This window comes from Pleurodeles waltl, chromosome 11 (genome assembly GCF_031143425.1).
Source record: "Pleurodeles waltl isolate 20211129_DDA chromosome 11, aPleWal1.hap1.20221129, whole genome shotgun sequence".
In the NCBI taxonomy this organism is placed as follows: domain Eukaryota; kingdom Metazoa; phylum Chordata; class Amphibia; order Caudata; family Salamandridae; genus Pleurodeles; species Pleurodeles waltl.
Genome location: NC_090450.1, coordinates 158,310,318 through 158,327,863, shown reverse-complemented (window position 1 = coordinate 158,327,863; position 17,546 = coordinate 158,310,318).

The window sequence follows — 17,546 nt, the reverse complement described above, 5'->3', positions numbered from 1 at the left end:
TGGGAAAGGCAGTCTGTGTGACCATAAATGTCCTCATTCTAGTGCAACATTTAGGGGCTTAATGTGGAACCCTTTAACCCCTGTGGTGCAGGGGCCCCACAAACCTCCAGGAACTCCCTACCCTTCAGATGGGGCCCCTTAGGCCCAAGATCAATGAATATCTGTGAGATGTGTGAGATTCCGGGGGCTCACATTACATCCGGCACAGGGGCCCCATCATTTTACGTTTTGCCACTGGCAACCCATGAGGACCTACATCACAACATCCTTTGATAGCGCGTCCAGTCTTTATAAATTACTTGTACTTGGACACGCCGGAGGTCGGTGAACCTTTTAACCGAGTTGGGTTCCCCTCATCCAAAAATAGTCGGATCTCTCAAATCAATAATCAATAATCATTCCTATCAATAACCAATACTCAATTAATAGATCAAACAATGCATTAAAATCAATAACAATCAGTAGTTTGGCGCACCATGACCTTTCAGGCATGAATAACCACACCAGTTTATTAGAAGTTAATGAATTTATTTCCCTATATTAACAAAGCTAGCATGATATAAGTGAGTCTCAAAATCAAATGGTATACATATACGAACATTACTATCTGTCCATAGCGACGGAAGAAACGCAATCTTTGCAAAATCTGGATTATAATGCACTCGGTTATAGCAATGCAAATCACTAATATAAGCAACTGAATTTGACTAATTGCATACATCAGTCAGCATAACAAGATTTCAATTTAGCATGGTGCATCAAGTGAATACCTCAACTAACCTCTAATTAGCATTGGCATGTGGGGCTTCTTGCAAAACAAATTTAGTCAACACGAATTTAGAAAACTTCTAGCTTGGGCCCTATCAAGATAAGCAGTTGGTACCTAGGAAGGAAAACACAATGCATAGTACAATTATCCTTTCATATTTACCAAATAAAATCAGCATTCAAGAAAAGTCTTCATCCTTCAGGTACCGGTTCGATCAGCATGGGGCAGGTTTCAAAGGGGCAAAGTTAAAACAAAGTTTCCTTGCTGCAGCAAGGAGAGTGGGGCAAAAGTCACTGCATGGACAGGACGGGGCAAAATTAAAGTTAAAGTCTCTAGGGTGAGAATTCGTTAAAGTCTCTTTCTCTGCGACAGAGAAAAGGCATCAATGGGTTCGTTCCAAAATGGCGTCTTGAATCGGGCTTCAAAATGGCATCAAGGAAAATGGCTGACTTCTCTTTGTCCAGTGGGTTTAAGTAAGAAACATTCCAAATTCTTCAGGGTCTTCCATTGGAGGGTTCATAGGGCGGCTTCCTTTTGACCAATGAATAATGTCTTTTTCCTAGTATTCATTTATGCATAAGGTGTCCTTGGAGCCTTGGAACACAAGTTGCAACAAAGTTTGCCAATTAATTTTATCACAGTGTCTTTATTGTCTGCACCTGCAGAAATTGACCTTGCTTCAAAGGGGATGAAGCTAGCCTAGCACGAAACCTTGAGATAAGTGTATTAGTCATTTCTACTGGAAAAATACAACCTTAAAGTAGAATAATATGTCTTTGTTAATACAAGTGAAAACCACGCAGTTAAATTTGAGACCAGGCAACTAGGCCAAAGCCTCTGCTAAATTTAAGCTAAGCATATAACAGTTTCAACAAGAAAATCATAGGATACATTTGCAATTATGACAGATTACTACATTGTCAATTCTTCATGATTAATTAAGCTCGTTTATAATAATGGCGAACTACCTCGTGGGCACAATTGCCCACGTACATTATTTTTCTTTGCTAAAATCACACTACCTTATACAATTTTGATACATGATGTATGAATACTTGTTAGTCTTTCTTTTTCTGCGTCATCACCTTCACATTATGTTGCCTCCTATTACTCCCATACTGCTTCACCAATTGGTTAAGTGTAGCTAGCTGAAGTTGCTATAATTGCTCACTTTCTTAGTTGTCATGGAATTTGTGTTGCTTACTTACAATCTTTTTCAGTCAAGGGTAAAAAGGGACCTAAAACTGAAACAGTCTTCAGGAGTAGGTCTGAGGAGCTCGACAGTGCCTCCAATGAGACACTGGGTAAAGATTAGTGTGCATTGTTAATACTGCTCTAAGAACAAGGTTTAGAGGGAGGGGTGGTCTAAAGGCAGGGGGTACTAGCAAGGAGCCAAAAGGAAGGAGCTTGGTTAAGACTTTGCTTTGAAGAATGCTTAGACCTCTTGCTCATGAGTTATAGAAAAAAAAGAAAGAGCAAGAGAAGAATACAGAGGGAAAGATAGGCAAAATTAAGTGAGAACAAATAGACAGAAAAAGACATTGAAAGAGGCAAAGCGAGAGGGAAGCAGAGAGGGAAAGAAGGTGGGCCAAAAGGATATATAAGATTACAAATGTGGGGAATAAGGAGACAAACAGAGAAACACAGAGATTTACAGAAAAAGGAGAGAGGAGACAGGGAGACAGACAAAGAGGGGCAGTGAGAAAAAGAGAGAGGAAGAGACAAAAGAGTTGGTGTAATAGAAAGTGAGAAATAGCTAGAGAATACGGCAGAGATGGAGAGGAGGGAAGAAAAGAGGGAAAAGGAGAGAGAGAAAGGAATCCGCTAAGAGAGAAAGTGTAAGACATAGAAATAGAGGAAGAGACAGAGGGGAGAGGCAGATTGCATACTGAAGAGATGGCCAGATTTTTCAAAAACGGGCTCAGCTGTCTAAACCAAATGTGACCTCCATCCTTTAAAAGAGTAAAACACCACTAGGCACTTTAATCTGCATGAATACCCCTGTAATTCTGCATTCTACCCTTTCATAAATCCAAGAAACTGATTTATTTGATAGCATGGAATGTGTTATTTGTTTAATGCTTGATGTCACTGTGCTCCTTCCCTACAGTACTGTAAAGGAGACTTGTTACTACTACTCAAATCAGTTCGATCAGTGTTCATACCTCTCAACATTTTGCAGCAGGTTGGCGGGTGAGATTTCAGGATGTGCTCTCATCATTGACAACATTCACTTTATGCAGGTCAATCTTAGCGAACAGTCTAGCCAGAGCAAAGTCAGAGGCACAGAACTACAGCTGCAGACTTGTTAACTATCTGACATGTTCTTTGAAACGTTGCTCCAATGATGTCAAATAAGATTAATGGTCAAGTGACGTAAGGACCTGTGATGCCGGGTAAATGCAATAGGAGGAGCTTAGCTTTTTCTGCCTTCCTGGCCAGTGCCCCAAAACACCACAAATTCAGAAATGTTTCTGGGTCCAACATCAGCCACATGTTCAGGTAATTCCCATGCCAAATACAGTCAGACTTTCATTAAAATTATGTACATGTGGACTTCACAATTTGAAGCAACAGAGATTGACTACATTGGGACCCATAAAAAGACCATCATACTGAAAGAACTTTCAGTGTCTTCACTTGCAGAATCAACTAACACAGGCTAAAAAAGGACAAGCTAAAAAATGCAGAATCTGGAAATGTACATGAAAAATTTAACTTATTGTGAAAATTGGGGCCATATTTAAAAGAAAAATAGTGCAATACTAGTGATGCGCCACTTTTCTTGTGGCCCCCGTCCGTCTCCTAAGCCACTATGGTAGCGCCATATTTACAATACGGCGCAGCATGGCGCGTGTTAGGGGCTATAGCATCATTTTGTTTACACTATTGAAAAGCTATACTGGATTACAGTAAAAAAATGACACTAATCCAGTATAGTGTTAAGAGGCCCAAGGATATCAATGGGAGCCTCATTTTAACACTTGCTTTAAGTAGACGTTACAAATGACATTAGAAATGGCGCAATGGAATCTTGTAGATTCCATTGCGCCATTTTTAGTGACCCTTCAATGAGGGTAGCCCTCTTTGCATACATCATGCATATATTATGCATGATATGGCGCAAAGTGTTTACAAGGTGGCGCAAACCTAGTTTGTGCCACCTTCTAAATATAGAGCTATGGTAGTGGCCTGTTAGCATCACATTTGAGGCGCTAAGGGCTAAGGGTCACAAGGGCCTTGTAAATCTGGCCCTTAGTGTGTTTAAGTCCTGAGACTAAGTTAATGCATCTCTTTTCCCTCCCTGGCCCTATCGCATAACATGTGCACCGGAAGTGCTAATTTAAACCACATCTCTGACAGTTTTTTGACAACTGGTATATTAAATAGTTGAAGAGTTGCACTAGTGGGGTATTACCTAGTTAGCAGTTGTAATTGCATTTTTTAGACTACAACTTTAAAGATGTGTTTCTTTCAGCTGAAGATGTGGGATATTTAGTTGGAATCTTTTAAACATTTACAAAGCACAACAGAACACAAAAATACATAACAAAACAGAAAGTAAATATAACAAAATATATCAGGACACAAAAAAACAAAACAGTCAAACAGAAAGCCGCATAAAAAACACAGTACAACACAACAACACAATGCAATAATGCAACACAAAAACACAACAGCACAGCATCGCAACCAAATAAAACACAAATGTTGGCGCAAATTATCAGCCATAGAAGGCTGCTTTCATAATACAGTGGTGAACGTTGCTTGCACCAAGCACTTCCTTACTTGCCACCAAGGATAGGAAGTAGCACCAGTCAAAAAATGTTTTCTGATCTTACCCTGTCTTTGTTTTCTTAGCTTTTCGGATAATCTTTTTTGGGTTAAAATGGGAAGCTGGTTGGTGAATGAGAAGAGCGTAGGAAATAGACTGAAATAATCCCTTTTTGTGCTTTATTATTTCAAGTTTACCATTTACTTATTACAAAAAAACGGCAAGATGCTATATTTGTAGAACGTGTGATTTACAGAAAGCACTACCCTGAGCTTATTTGTATATGTAAATACAGATTTGCAAATTGTTTTATCGGATAATTCTTTACTGATGTTGCCACTGATAATTGTCAGCCCGCTTTCAGGATTCCAACAAAATGTTCTTTATCTTTCTAATGCCATCTGTGTCCTAAAGCACCTAAAAATAGTCGTAGAATTTTCTGGTTTTAATTAGGGACAAGGACACAGACGGTTGTGTGTTCTGGTGTTCAATACCATGGATTTTAATCAACCACATACAACCCATATACGTTCACCCATTCTCGCAGCAACGTCTGGAAACGAATACAAATTTTCATCAAGCGATAGCAAGCGTGGTAATAAAGGGTTTTTCATTGGTGGAATTTGAAAACAATTAGTGGCAGATTTTTTAAAAGTGGCGCTGCACCTAGTGCAGCACCACTTTCTTTGTGCCCCTTAGCACCCCCGTACTGCCATCATGTGTGTGCTGTATTTTAAATATGGAAAAACAACAGATGATAGACAGAATGCAAAACAAATCAAACATTCACCCTCAGTCACAGATCTGGGTTTAATACATCAGTTTTTTTTGCTTTACATGCCATTCCAGTTTGGACCCAGCCATATGCAAATCAGTCTTGACCCTGTTCCCCATGGGAACAGTCCAGCCCAAAATGCCAGGCCAGGTCCTCCCTGAACCAGAAAAAAGCATCCTGGGACCAATTTCAGGGTATCACCCTTCATCAGCCAGGCTAGCTTGAATCTAGTGGCATAGCAAGCACAGGACAAACGTCTGGGCATACCCGGTGCACTTATGTCGACAAAAAAAAAAAAACACAAATAATGGACGGAATGAGGAACCAATCAAACATCATTTGTGTTTGTTTTTAAAATATGGTGCACCATGGCACAGGGTAGGGGGCAATAACCTTAGAATTTCTGACACTCTTGATATACTGTTGAGGGTTGACTTCAAAATGTTGGCACTAACCCTGAACAGTACATAAGGGCCCACTAAAAACAATGACATGCCTCCTTTTAACGTCTGCTCTGAGCAGGCATTATGATGCAGAGAAGAAAAATGATGCCAAGAAATCTTTTAGATTTCTTTGCGCCATCTTTTCAGCCCCTCTAATGGGGGAATGCCCCCCTTGCATACATTATGCCTGGTGAAGGAAAAATGTGGCGCAAGGGGTTACAAGTTGGCACAATGCATGCATTGTGCAACTTTGTAAATCTGGTGCATCAATTGTGGGCTCATTGGGCCACATTAGCAAAAAAAATGATTCTAATGTGGTGCAAGGAGGTGCTAGGCCCTTTTAAATCTGGGCATTAATGTATTATGTACAGAGTGAATACATTTGGGGGGTTAAGAAAAGGAAACATGAGGACTGTGAATGAAAACACTGGTCATGGTCCTAAATACATAATTGAAAAGGTCTGTAATGTATATTTAACTTTTTTCAAGCTGTGGAAACTTCCTTGGTACTCAACCACCTTCCTGCTCTGCTAGGTGTAGTGGCCTGAAAGCTGATTGGGATTCTGTGTTCAGCACAAGTGCCAGTATTCCTTGTGAATATGTTATGAAGTAGTTTACATTCAACATTCAGGAAATGAAAATTAATATATATATATACATATTTTTTTTTTGTTAGGAAATAAAGTCATGGATGTTGTCCCCTACTAGTTTATCTCCTTCACTGCCGGGCCTTTTTGTCCCCCCACCTGTGCCAAGGCTGTTTTTACTATTTGGGATAGTTCACACTTAGGCCCCCATAACCTTTTGTCCACATAGGCTATCCACACCAAATTTGAGTCCTTTTTTTCCAACATCATTGAGATTTTAAAAGCACCTGGAGTTTGTGGGTTCCCCTGATGGGGATCAAGACACTATCCAAAATACAGCAAAAATTTGGAGTTTTGGGGAAAAATTAGGACAAAGTGCTACAGAAGAAACCATATGGTTATTTCCCTGCAAATGGTGTCAACGAAGGTTTAGCAGTGCTAAAACCACCATCTTCCCAGCTTCCAGGAACAGGCAGACAACTATCAGAAACCCACACATTTCAACAGAGTTTTGGCATTTTACTGGGACATAACCCATTTTTCCTATTTTGTGTGTGTTTTCAACCTTCTTCCAGTTAGTGATAGATATGTGTATGAAAACAATGATGGAATCCGGAAAACCTATTTCCCTTGTGTGGGTGCCCAAAGCAGTGACAACCTATGAACATAAAAAAAATTGGGTTTGTAAACTTGCTGTAATATCCCCTTAATTTCTGCAAGTTTTTGGCCCTTTCCTGTTGCAGGAACTTGGCCCAGCCACACAAGTGAAGTATCGTTTTACCCGGGAGATCGAGGGCAATGCTGGGTGTTAGGAAATTTGTACTGGCCCAGTGATCCCAGACAGAAATGTGAGGAAAACATGAATGTTTTTAGCTTCATTTGAGGTTTTCCGTGTTCAGAGAGCCCAGACAGTGCCCCGGGCCACACCAGGCCCTGGGGCAAGTGCTTCCTTCTTTAACCTGCCACACCCCGAGGGGCACAGGCCTGGGAGTCCACTGGGCCTGGGGACGCTTCCCCTGCTGGTTCAGGGCCCCAGCTGGGCCCTGGGCAAGGGTTCCCGTGGGCCATGGGGTGGGTGCCCCCATCCTGGGCTTCATCCTCCATCCTGCCAGGTGGCAAAGCACCTGGGATGGGGTCCCGCAAGCCCGGTAGGACTTTTCTGGAGTGTAAAGAAGGCCTCCAGGCCACAGGTTGGAGGTCTGTTGCTGTCCCCTCACAACCCCATGCCTGAGGTCCAGCTGGGGCTCCAAGAAGCCAGGCCGTAGAGTCCCGTTCCCGTGCAGGGACAAGCACAGACTCCTTACATTAAGGCATAGCGCAATCAGATGGCCATCCTCTGGGCCCACCAATCTGGTTGCTCCAAGACTCCGGGGCATCTGGTCGCAGTCCATGCATTCCTGCAGCACTTCCAGATGGCCAGGCTGTCCTGGAAGTCCAGATGGTGGCTCATTTGCTTCCTCAAGTCCAGCTATGCCTCCAGGACGTCAGGTGCACTCTCGTTGACAATTCCTACACAGGGGAGTACAAGAAAGAGGGGTAGCCTTCTTCTGGATTACTAGATACAGGCTACTCCGGACCCCCTTGGGGTCCAGTGGTTCTTGATTGGGCACTGACGGGCACTGGCTAGCCTTCCCTGGGGCCCGAGTGTGCAGCTGCCTTGCAGCCCTGTCCGATGCATCTATGCATCAAACATGGTTTCCCATAGAGCAAACTGGCATTCCAGGGCCTGAGGTGGGATCTCCCTTCCTCCAGCCTGCCGTACCCTGAAGGGCTTGGGTGTACACTGAGCCAAAGGAGGCTTTCTCTGCTGGGTTGGGTTCAGGGGCTCTGACTGGGCCCTGGGCCCCAGGCCAGGGCACTGGCACACCCCAGGGTTGGAATGCCCTGCCTGGGCTTCATCCTCTGCACTGGTGGGTGGCAAAACAACCTGGGACGAGGTCCCGCAGTCCCTGGGATGGCTTTTTGATGGTGTGTAAAGAGGCCTCTGGGCCCCAGTTTGGAGGTCCGTTGGGGTCCCCTTGTAGCACTATGCCTGTGGGCCAGCTGGACTCTGAGAACCCAGGCCGCACAGTTCCCATCCCCTTCAGGGGTGAGCACAGGGCCCTTATGTAGAGGCACAGTGTGAACAGGTGGCTGTCCTCTGAGCCCCGCCATCTGGTTGCTCCGAGACCCCCACCGGCATCTGGTCATGCTCCAAATTTTCCTCTGGCACGTCAAGATGGCTGGGCTGCTCCGAAAGTCACCATAAGGGTTCATTTGCTTCCTTAAAACCCAGCCAGGGCTCCAGGAGCTTGGGTGTGTTTTTGCTGACTGTCCCCTCTGTCCCTCGGTGCACACAGAGTTCAAGAAAGTGGGGTAGCCTTCTTCTAGATTACTCAGGACAGGCTACTCCGGACCCAGTTGAGATCCAGTGGTTGACAGGGCACTGCCAGGTCCCAGGCCAGCCCGCCCTGGGGCCCAGGTTCATAGCTGCCTTGCAGCCCTGTCCAATAGGTCACTCCTCTGAACATGTCTATCCAGAGAGCAAACTGATATCCTGGGGCTTTGGGGTGGGTGCTCCACCGGGCCCAGGGAGTCTTCTTCTGTTGGTTTGCGTTCAGGGGCTCTGGCAGGCCCCCGTGGTGGAATCCCCCCATCCTGGGCTTCGTCCTCCAACTCGGCGGGTGGCAAAGAGCCTGGAATGGGGTCCCATAAGGCCCAGGAAGGCTTCACCAGCAGGTAAAGAGGCCTCGGTGTCCCGGGTCGAGGGCCGTCTGGGTCCCCTCACAGCCCTGTGCCTGAGGCCCCGCTAGGGCTCTGAGAACCCAGGCTGCATAGTCCCCTGCAGGGGAGAGTTCAATCTCCTCATGTTAAGGCACAATGCAACCAGATGACGTCCTCTGATCCCAGCCATCTAGGCGCTTTGAGATCCCAGGGCATCTGGTTGCGCTCTGTGCATTACTACAGTGCATCCAGATGGCCGGGCTGATCTGGTGAGGCTTCCCCTGCTGGGTCACCCTCAGCGCTCTGGACCAGGGGTTGGGGTGGGGACCCCTATCATGGGCTTCATCCTCCAGCCCACTGTGTGGCAAGGTGCCCGGGACGGGGTCCTGTGGGGCCCAGGGAGGCCTCACCTGCATGACTGGGTTTGTGAGCCCTGACCAGGCACCCACCAGGCTGTGGGGTGGGCACTCACTTCCTCCAGCCTGTTGTACTGTGAGGGGCCTGGGCTTGGGACTCCACCGGGCCTGGGGGGCTTCCCATGCCAGTTCAGGTTTAGGGGCCCTGGGTTTGGGAGCCTCCATACAGGGCTTCGTCCTCCAGCCCCACCTGGTGGAAAAGCACCACATGTTCCTGCAGGCCATCGGAGGATCTCACCAGCATTTAAAGAGGCCCCCAGGCCCTGGGTCAGAGGTCTGTTGAGTCCCCCCTCACAGCCTCATGCCTGATGGCCAGAGGGCCTCCGAGACCCCAGGCCACAGAGTCTCCATCCCCTGCAGGGGAGAGCACAGGCTCCTTACGTTAAGGCATGGTGCATCCAGATGGCTGTTCTCTGAGCCCAGCCATCTGGTCACTTCGAGACCCCGGGGTATCTGGATGTACTCCATGGATTCCTAAGGCACGTCCAGATGGGCGGGCTGCCCCGAAAGTCTCAATGAGGGCTCATTCACTTCCTCAAGCACAGGCAGTGCTCCAGGAGGCCAGGTGCGTTCTCGCTGATGGTCCCCTCTGCCCCTCGGTCCACACGGAATACAAGAAATAGGGTAGCCTTCTTCTGGATTACTAGGGACAGGGTACGCCAGACCCCTTTGTAGTCCAGTGGTTCTCAACCGGATGCCTCCTGTGCCCGGTACAACCCATCCTGGGGCCAAGGTGTGTGACCATCTTGCAGCCCTGTCTGATAAGTCTCTCCACCGAACCTGGCTTCCAAGAGAGAAATCTGGCATCCCCACACAGGACAGACTGACAACCAGGGAAGAGGGTCCAGCCTGCATGCTTGGTCCATTTGGGGATAGACTACTTGGCTAGCATCTGCTGTTGTTTCAAGCAAAGAGCTTCCACCCCTCCAGGAACTGTCTGACTCGAGGGCCTGCCATTTGCGAAAGCCCTTGCCCTACCCGGCAGAGCAAAGGCCAAGCATCCCAGCAGCTTGGTGCCACCAGCGGTCTGATAAGAGTGGAAGGGGTCAGGTGGTGTCAGGTCCAGAAGCTGCCTGTTGTCTGGGCACCAACACGCTGTTTCCCTCCTCCACCCAGTGCATTTCTGCAGCTTCTCGGAACAACTATTCCGAAGGGAGTCCCCACCGGCTCAGGCTGGCAGGCACCCCTGTGTCTCACTCAGGCTCTGCCTCGGCCTGCTGTCTCCCTTCCGCGGAGATAGCCTGTGCCCACCACTGCCCATATGACTGCCCTGTCCTCCCCAGCAAGCCCCGGGCAGGGGCTTACCTGCAGCAGGCTTTCCCTGAGGGGATCGAAGGCTGGTCTGAGACGGGCATGCGGCTCCCCTTGTCTAGTAGGTGCAGCTGCCTGGTTGATCCTGCCAGTAAAATATGCTTGTCTCAAAGATTAAACCATGCATGTGTAAGTACACACGGATGGTACAGTGAAACTGTGAATGGCTCATCAAATCAGTTATGGTTCCTTTCATTGCTCCATATGTTACTTGGATAACTGTGGTAATACTAGAACTAATACATGCTGACGAGTGCTGACCTCCTGGGAAGCATGCATTTATCAGATCAAGACCAATCCGGGCTCACCCAGCCACTTTGTGACTCCAGATAACCTCGGGCAGATCGCACGTCCTTGTGGTGGCAATGATACATTTGGATGTCTGCCCTGTCAACTATCGATGGTACTTTCTGTGCCTACCATGGTGACCATGGGTAATGGGGAATCAGGGTTCGATTCCTGAGAGGGAGCCTGAGAAACAGCTACCACATCCAAGGAAAACAGCAGACGCCCCTGCCTCTCTGCACCCCCTCCATACTCTTGACTGAGGGTCCTGGAGGTCTGGAGCTTTTACTTTAAAAAAGTACGAGTGTTCAAAGCAGGCAGGTTGGCTGAATACTCCAGCTAGGAATAATGGAATAAGACTCCAGTTCTATTCTGTTGGTTTAGGAAATGGGGCCATGATTAAGAGGTGCAGCTGGGGGCATTCGTATTGTGCTGCTAGAGGTCAAATTCTTGGCCCGGCGCAAGAAGAACCAAAGCGAAAGCATTTGCCAAGAATGTTTCATTAATCAAGAACAAAAGTCGGATGTTCAAAGATGATCAGATACCATCGTAGCTCTGCACATAAATGATGAGGACTAGAGATCCGATGGCGTTATTCCCAATGTTCCGCCGGGCAGCTTCCAGGAAACCAAAGTCTTTGGGTTCCGGAGAGAGTATGGTTGCAAAGCTGAAACTTAAAGGAATTGATGGAAGGGCACCACCAGGAGAGGAGCCTGTGGCTTAATTTGACTCAACACAGGAAACCTCACCCAGCTGGGACACTGAAAGGATTCACAGATTGATAGCGATTCTGTGGTTGGTGGTACATGGCCATTCTTAGTTGGTGGAGCGATTTGTCTGGTTAATTGTAAAAATGAATGAGACTCCTCCATGCTGTCTAGTTACGTGACCCCCAGCAGTCGGCGATCAAATTCTTAGAGGGACAAGTGGCATTTAGCCACACGAGATTGAGCAATAACAGGTCTGTGATGCCCGTAGATGTCCAGGGCAGCACATGCGCTACACTGAACAAATCAGTGTGTGTCTACTCTTCGCCGACAGGTGGGGGTAACCCGCTGAACACCATTTGTGATAAGGATTGGGGATTGCAATTATTTCCAGTGAACGAGGAATCCCCAGTAAGTGTGGGTCATAAGCACCTGGGAGGCCTGACCCTCTTGTGTGGAGGGACCGGGGAGTTGGGGGGGCATGCCCCCCCACAGATCCAGCTCTTCTGGGAGCAGGAAGATGGATAGCCCCTCCTGAGCCCACCCAGCACAACCCTGGAGGAAACCGAATTTAAATGCCTCCCCGGGCTGGGCTCTCCTGCACCTGATTCCTGGCCTGCCAGGCTTTGGGCAACTGAGGAGTGGCCCTTCTTGAGCAGCAAGGTGACCTGGATGAGGAGGAGCTGGGGTTGTGAGGGAAACCTGTCTCCTCTCAGGGGGGAGCGTGCTAGAGGGAAGCTCTTCGCTTCCGGTGCCTCTGACCAGGGCTGGGTGGGTGTCCTATCCCCCAGACTGCAGGCACAGCTCGGGGTTGCCACCTTAAGCTGGTGACTCTCGACATGCAGGGGTCAAGACCCAGTGGCGGGCGGCTGGCATGCTGGTGGGGCGAACCTCCCTCGTTGCCAGGTATCTGGCTTGTCCAGGTCCTGTGTGGCTGAGCTAAGGATTTGAAGACTCGCGTGGTCCCTCCCAGTCCTCTGGGAGGGACCGGCGGTGGCAGGGCTGCCTGGCCCATGAGCTGCTATGGGAGCCCTCGTTGCCCACAGGAGACTCCCCGGCCAAGCACCTGGTAACATTCTTTGAATCATGGAGGTTGACTCCCAGAGAGGAAGCCTGACGGGGTGCTGGGCCATCTCACTGTGCATAGAGCACTGCATGTTCGTGAGGCACCCAGTGCTAAATAATTCATGGATACCCTGATTCTGGGTCAGGGTTTTGGAAGTAGCAGAGCTGCTACCTTGCTGCTATCTATTAAAAGTCACCTCTGAGTCAAGCTTTTGTCTCTGTCCAAGGGTGCCTGTGTCCCCTCTTCCACCACAATTAGGGGGGTCCCTCTGCTGTCTGGCCGGCGGGGAGGGATGCAGAGGGGGCTGCACGCCTGTGGGAAGCTACCTACACTATGTGCCACCCAGAAAGGGGGCCTCCCACCCTGCGCTGCCAGGTGCAGGGTCGGGGGGCATGATCACTTGCAGGTCAGCAGGATGACCAGATGGCCGAAGTGGGAGTTCCTGGCTTGCATGAGTAGCCGGGAGGCAAGCTGCCCCAGGAAGGAGCCTCTCAGAGTACACAGCCACTCTTGTCATCACTGGGTTGGGTGCCGTGGTGCCTCAGTCACTCCGCCTGCCAGGTCATCCCAGGCCATCATGTCGCCAGGTGGGCCTGGGCCATCTGGTCACTGAGTCGTCCCAGGCCATCTGGTCACTGGGCTGTCTACCGAGATGGCCCGCTGAGGGCTTATTAGTCGAGGAAAAAGGGCATCCCAGGAAAGTCGGTAGGGAGAGGGTGTGGGGCAGTCCAGAATTAAGCCTCCTGGCCTCCCCGTGCCCAGGCTCCAGGAAGGAGTTTTTTTTCATTTGTAGACCCAAGTGGGAAGGTTATGCCCAGACATGGGTCCTGTGCTCCCCATACCACTGAAGTCATGCTAGCCTTGCTGATGAAGGGTGATACTCTCAAACCAGTCCTAGGATGCTTGTTTCCAGTACAGGGAGGACCTGGCATGACAGTTCGGGTTGGACTGTACCCATGTGGAACAGGGTCAAGACTGATTTGCATATGGCTGGGTCCAAACTGGAATGACATGGGTAGCAAAGAAACAATGGATTTACACCCATATCTCTGTACTGGGGGTGAATGTTTGACATTGTTCAGCATTCCGTCCATCACTTGTTCTTTTTGCATTTGTCTCCCCCAAGTGGGAAGTGAATGCCCAGACATGGGTCCTGTGCTCCCCATGCCACTGGTGTCAAGCTAGCCTGGCTGATGAAGGGTGATACCCTGAAACTGGTCCTAGGATGCTTGTTTCCAGTCCAGGGAGGACCTGGCTTGGCAGTTCGGGCTGGACTGTTCCCATGGAGAACAGGGTCAAGACTGATTTGCATATTGCTGGGTCCAAACTGGAAGTGCATGGGTAGCAAAAAAACAATGGATTTAGGCCCACATCTCTGTACTGGGGGTGAATGTTTGACATTGTTTAGGATTCTTCTCCATCACTTGTTCTTTTTGCAGGAATGTGGAAGGCACCTGCCCAAAGGCACTACCCTGACCCTACGGTATGGTGATGGCAGTCACTACCTAGGGAAGGGTGGCTTCAGATCAGAGATGACTCTTGTGCTCACCACCACATTCTGGCCTTGAGTAGTGACCTGCTCTGCATGAAGGCCTTGCTCCCCCTCTTCCCAACAGGTGCTGAGTTGGAAGAGGAGCCTGGGAGAGCTCTGAGAAGCCCTCAGCATTGACTCAGGCCAATCAGGGCACAGATGGGCCTATTTGTCAACTTTATGTTGCTTGGTTGGAAACACCAGGCCGAGCTGAACCCTCTTCCCAGTTAGGGCTTCCGAGCCACAGAGTGCCCAGGATGGGCCTCTATAGGGACATGGACACAGCAGGCGTGGGTCTGCAAGTCCACTGAGCCAGTCAGCCCTGGTCTGCACACGCCCCCTGGGGCCCTAGGCTCCCTCCCTCGAGTCTTCCTGTCACAAAGCGCCCAATACGGTGGGGGTCCCTGGCTGGGGCTGGAAGGGGGAAGCTCTGACCGGGCACCAGGAAAGAGCTCCGGCTGGCCATGAGTGGACGCCCCACTCCAGTCTGCAAACAAAACCCCTCCGGCATCACAATCAACTATTTGCAAGTGCTTCTAGGATACTAAACTTTGTGGATCCACACAAAGCACACCACATACTATTCCTTTAGTGACCAGTTTTCAAAAATATTATTCTCTGCTCTGATGACGTGGGTGCACCGTGCGCCTGCCCACATCATCAGATCGCTGAGAGGGGTGGTCAGGGTGACGGCAGAAGGTCTTCCATTGCTATCCCCAGTGGGGGCTGTGGGTGGGTGGCCCACAGGGAGAGTGCCAGCTCTTTCCCCGTGGATAGGTCTCAGGATGTAAAGGTTACACCCTTGGCACAGCAGCACTGCAGCCGAGGATGTACCCATTACTCCCTGGGCAGAGAAGGGGTAACATATGATTGGAGACATTGGTGAGCGTGCTCCAGTGCAATACCCAATAGCATCTATGTGCAGAGACCATTAACCACTAGGGGGAGATTATTACTTCTGTTTACCATGTGCTATTGACATCAGACAGGTAAACCTACACACTATGAAGATATTTCTCTGGTGATCAAATACCTTATATTTACTGACTCTTTAGAAACACAAGACTAGTACACAGAGTTCTCACGTTCCCTGAGTTCATGCGTGAGCAGCTAATAAAGACCAGTTTTCCTGTATGCATTCAGCTACTTTTATGCCTGCTTTTATAATGGCAAGTTCCAGTTTTCTATATGCATTCAGCTACTTTTATTCCTGCTTTTATAATGGCAAGTTCCAGTACGCAAATAGAAACCCTGAACTGGAGGAGGTACTCCTGCAAGGACCTGGGAAACTTGATAGCTTTGTTCACATAAAATATAACCAATATGCTGCTGTTGTGGTGAAAATATCATGAAAATGGAAGAAAATACATTTTTGTTGTGCCTCTGCCTGCCACAGCCATCCAGGCCTTCATTTACTCCTAAAATTAAATATATTAATACGCGCAAAAGCCTGTACTCAACCGCAGTGCTTACATGTTGGTCACTTTTAATATTTTCTTCTTTTTAGCAGATACTGGGTCTGCTTCTGGTTCAACTCCAAGCTCTTCTTCCACGCCAGCCTGATGTTCCCATAAACAGAACTAATCTGCCAAAAAGAAAAAGAAAATGATGTCTCACGTTGTCAGAAATCTCCATGCCTCCTTATGGAAAAAGCAGACAATAAGAAACATACTTGTTGGCATATTTACAATAGAGTGGAGCATCAGCATTAATGCACCACTCTTATTGCGCCCCCATCCTGTGCCCCCCTAATGGCACCATGGGTGTGCCATATTTACCTTACAGTGCACAACACCACAATAGAGTCAACATTTTTGGTGCTATTGTAGCGCTTTGCTGCACTAGCGCCAAAATTGTTGATGCTAGTCCCACAAAGCACGGAGAGGCCCATAGGAAATTATGCATGCATCATTTTAATGCCTGCCCTGAGCGAAAGTCATATGTGAGCATGACAATGAGTGTAAGTGAAGAATGTGTGTAAGAGGAGTGTACCGAAAGGTGTGTGAGTGTCCATGTAAAAGAACTGGATGAGAGAGGGGAAGGGAGAAACAGAGCAGTTTGATTGACAGTGAGAGTCTGAGTGAGAGGAGAGGAGAAAGTAAAATGAGTGCACATGAAAGCAGTGTGTGTGTGAGAGAAGTATGACATATGAGAAAGAACTGAACAAGAGAGTGAGGAATGAAAGAGGTATGTGAGTGAGAACTAGGGGAGCAAGAGGTGCATGAGTGTGCTCCTGGTTGATCTTTTTTGTTTCGGATTGGTACAGAACATAGACGCCAGTACTTTGTGCATACTCTTTTTGTTCCTCTGATAGCACTTCCCTTACCAGACATTTTAAATATCCTATTCTGAGGAGCAACAGAAGTTCCAGGTACAGGGATCTTAGGTACCCCTGACCGACAGGTTGGTTCTGCACAGGAGACTTCCCTGCTTCAATATTTATCAATTTACTAATAATTAACAGTCAGACAAGGTTTGTGTTTTACTTATCGGGTGTGTAAAACATTTAATTAACATCAAAAGAAGTCATTGTGCAATGCAGAGTGAATTATGTTCTGATTATTACTTTATCTTTATTGGCTAGGTTTTGTTGATTCTAATGTTGTCCTCTACCGTATGTCATGCTTATCTATCTTCTCTCCTACAGGACTTACTACTCCTACTTCACCAAACCAAAATGGCCCATACCAATATCCCGTGGTTAACCATTCCACATCACATGCAACATTGAATAGCCTATCAAAACACTAAGAGCAATCCTACGAGAATGGGGCCTTTGAAAAACAAAGAGGGGAAATACGTACAGGGAAATATGGGAACTGGGGATTTGTGACTGTAGGAGTCTGGCTGCCTACATAGTGTATGAAAATGATGTGCACTGTGCAGAGAGTACCAGCAACCCCACCTTGCTATCCAGTGGTACAAAGCAGACCACCTGATGCTCTGTTTCTGTGATATTGTGAGAGACCAGTTAGGCGAATCCAGGAAATGTGCTAAGCATTTGTTGTACTCATAGTATCTTTTAATGTGGACACGCACTCAGAAGAATAACTTGGGACCAATTTGCAAAAATATTTAAGATTTTTATTAAAATTTTAAGACCAGGATCATCAATATCAGGTAAGTACTTATTTTCTTATGTTTTTTCAAAGTTTACAAAATGTTCTTTTTTTGTGCA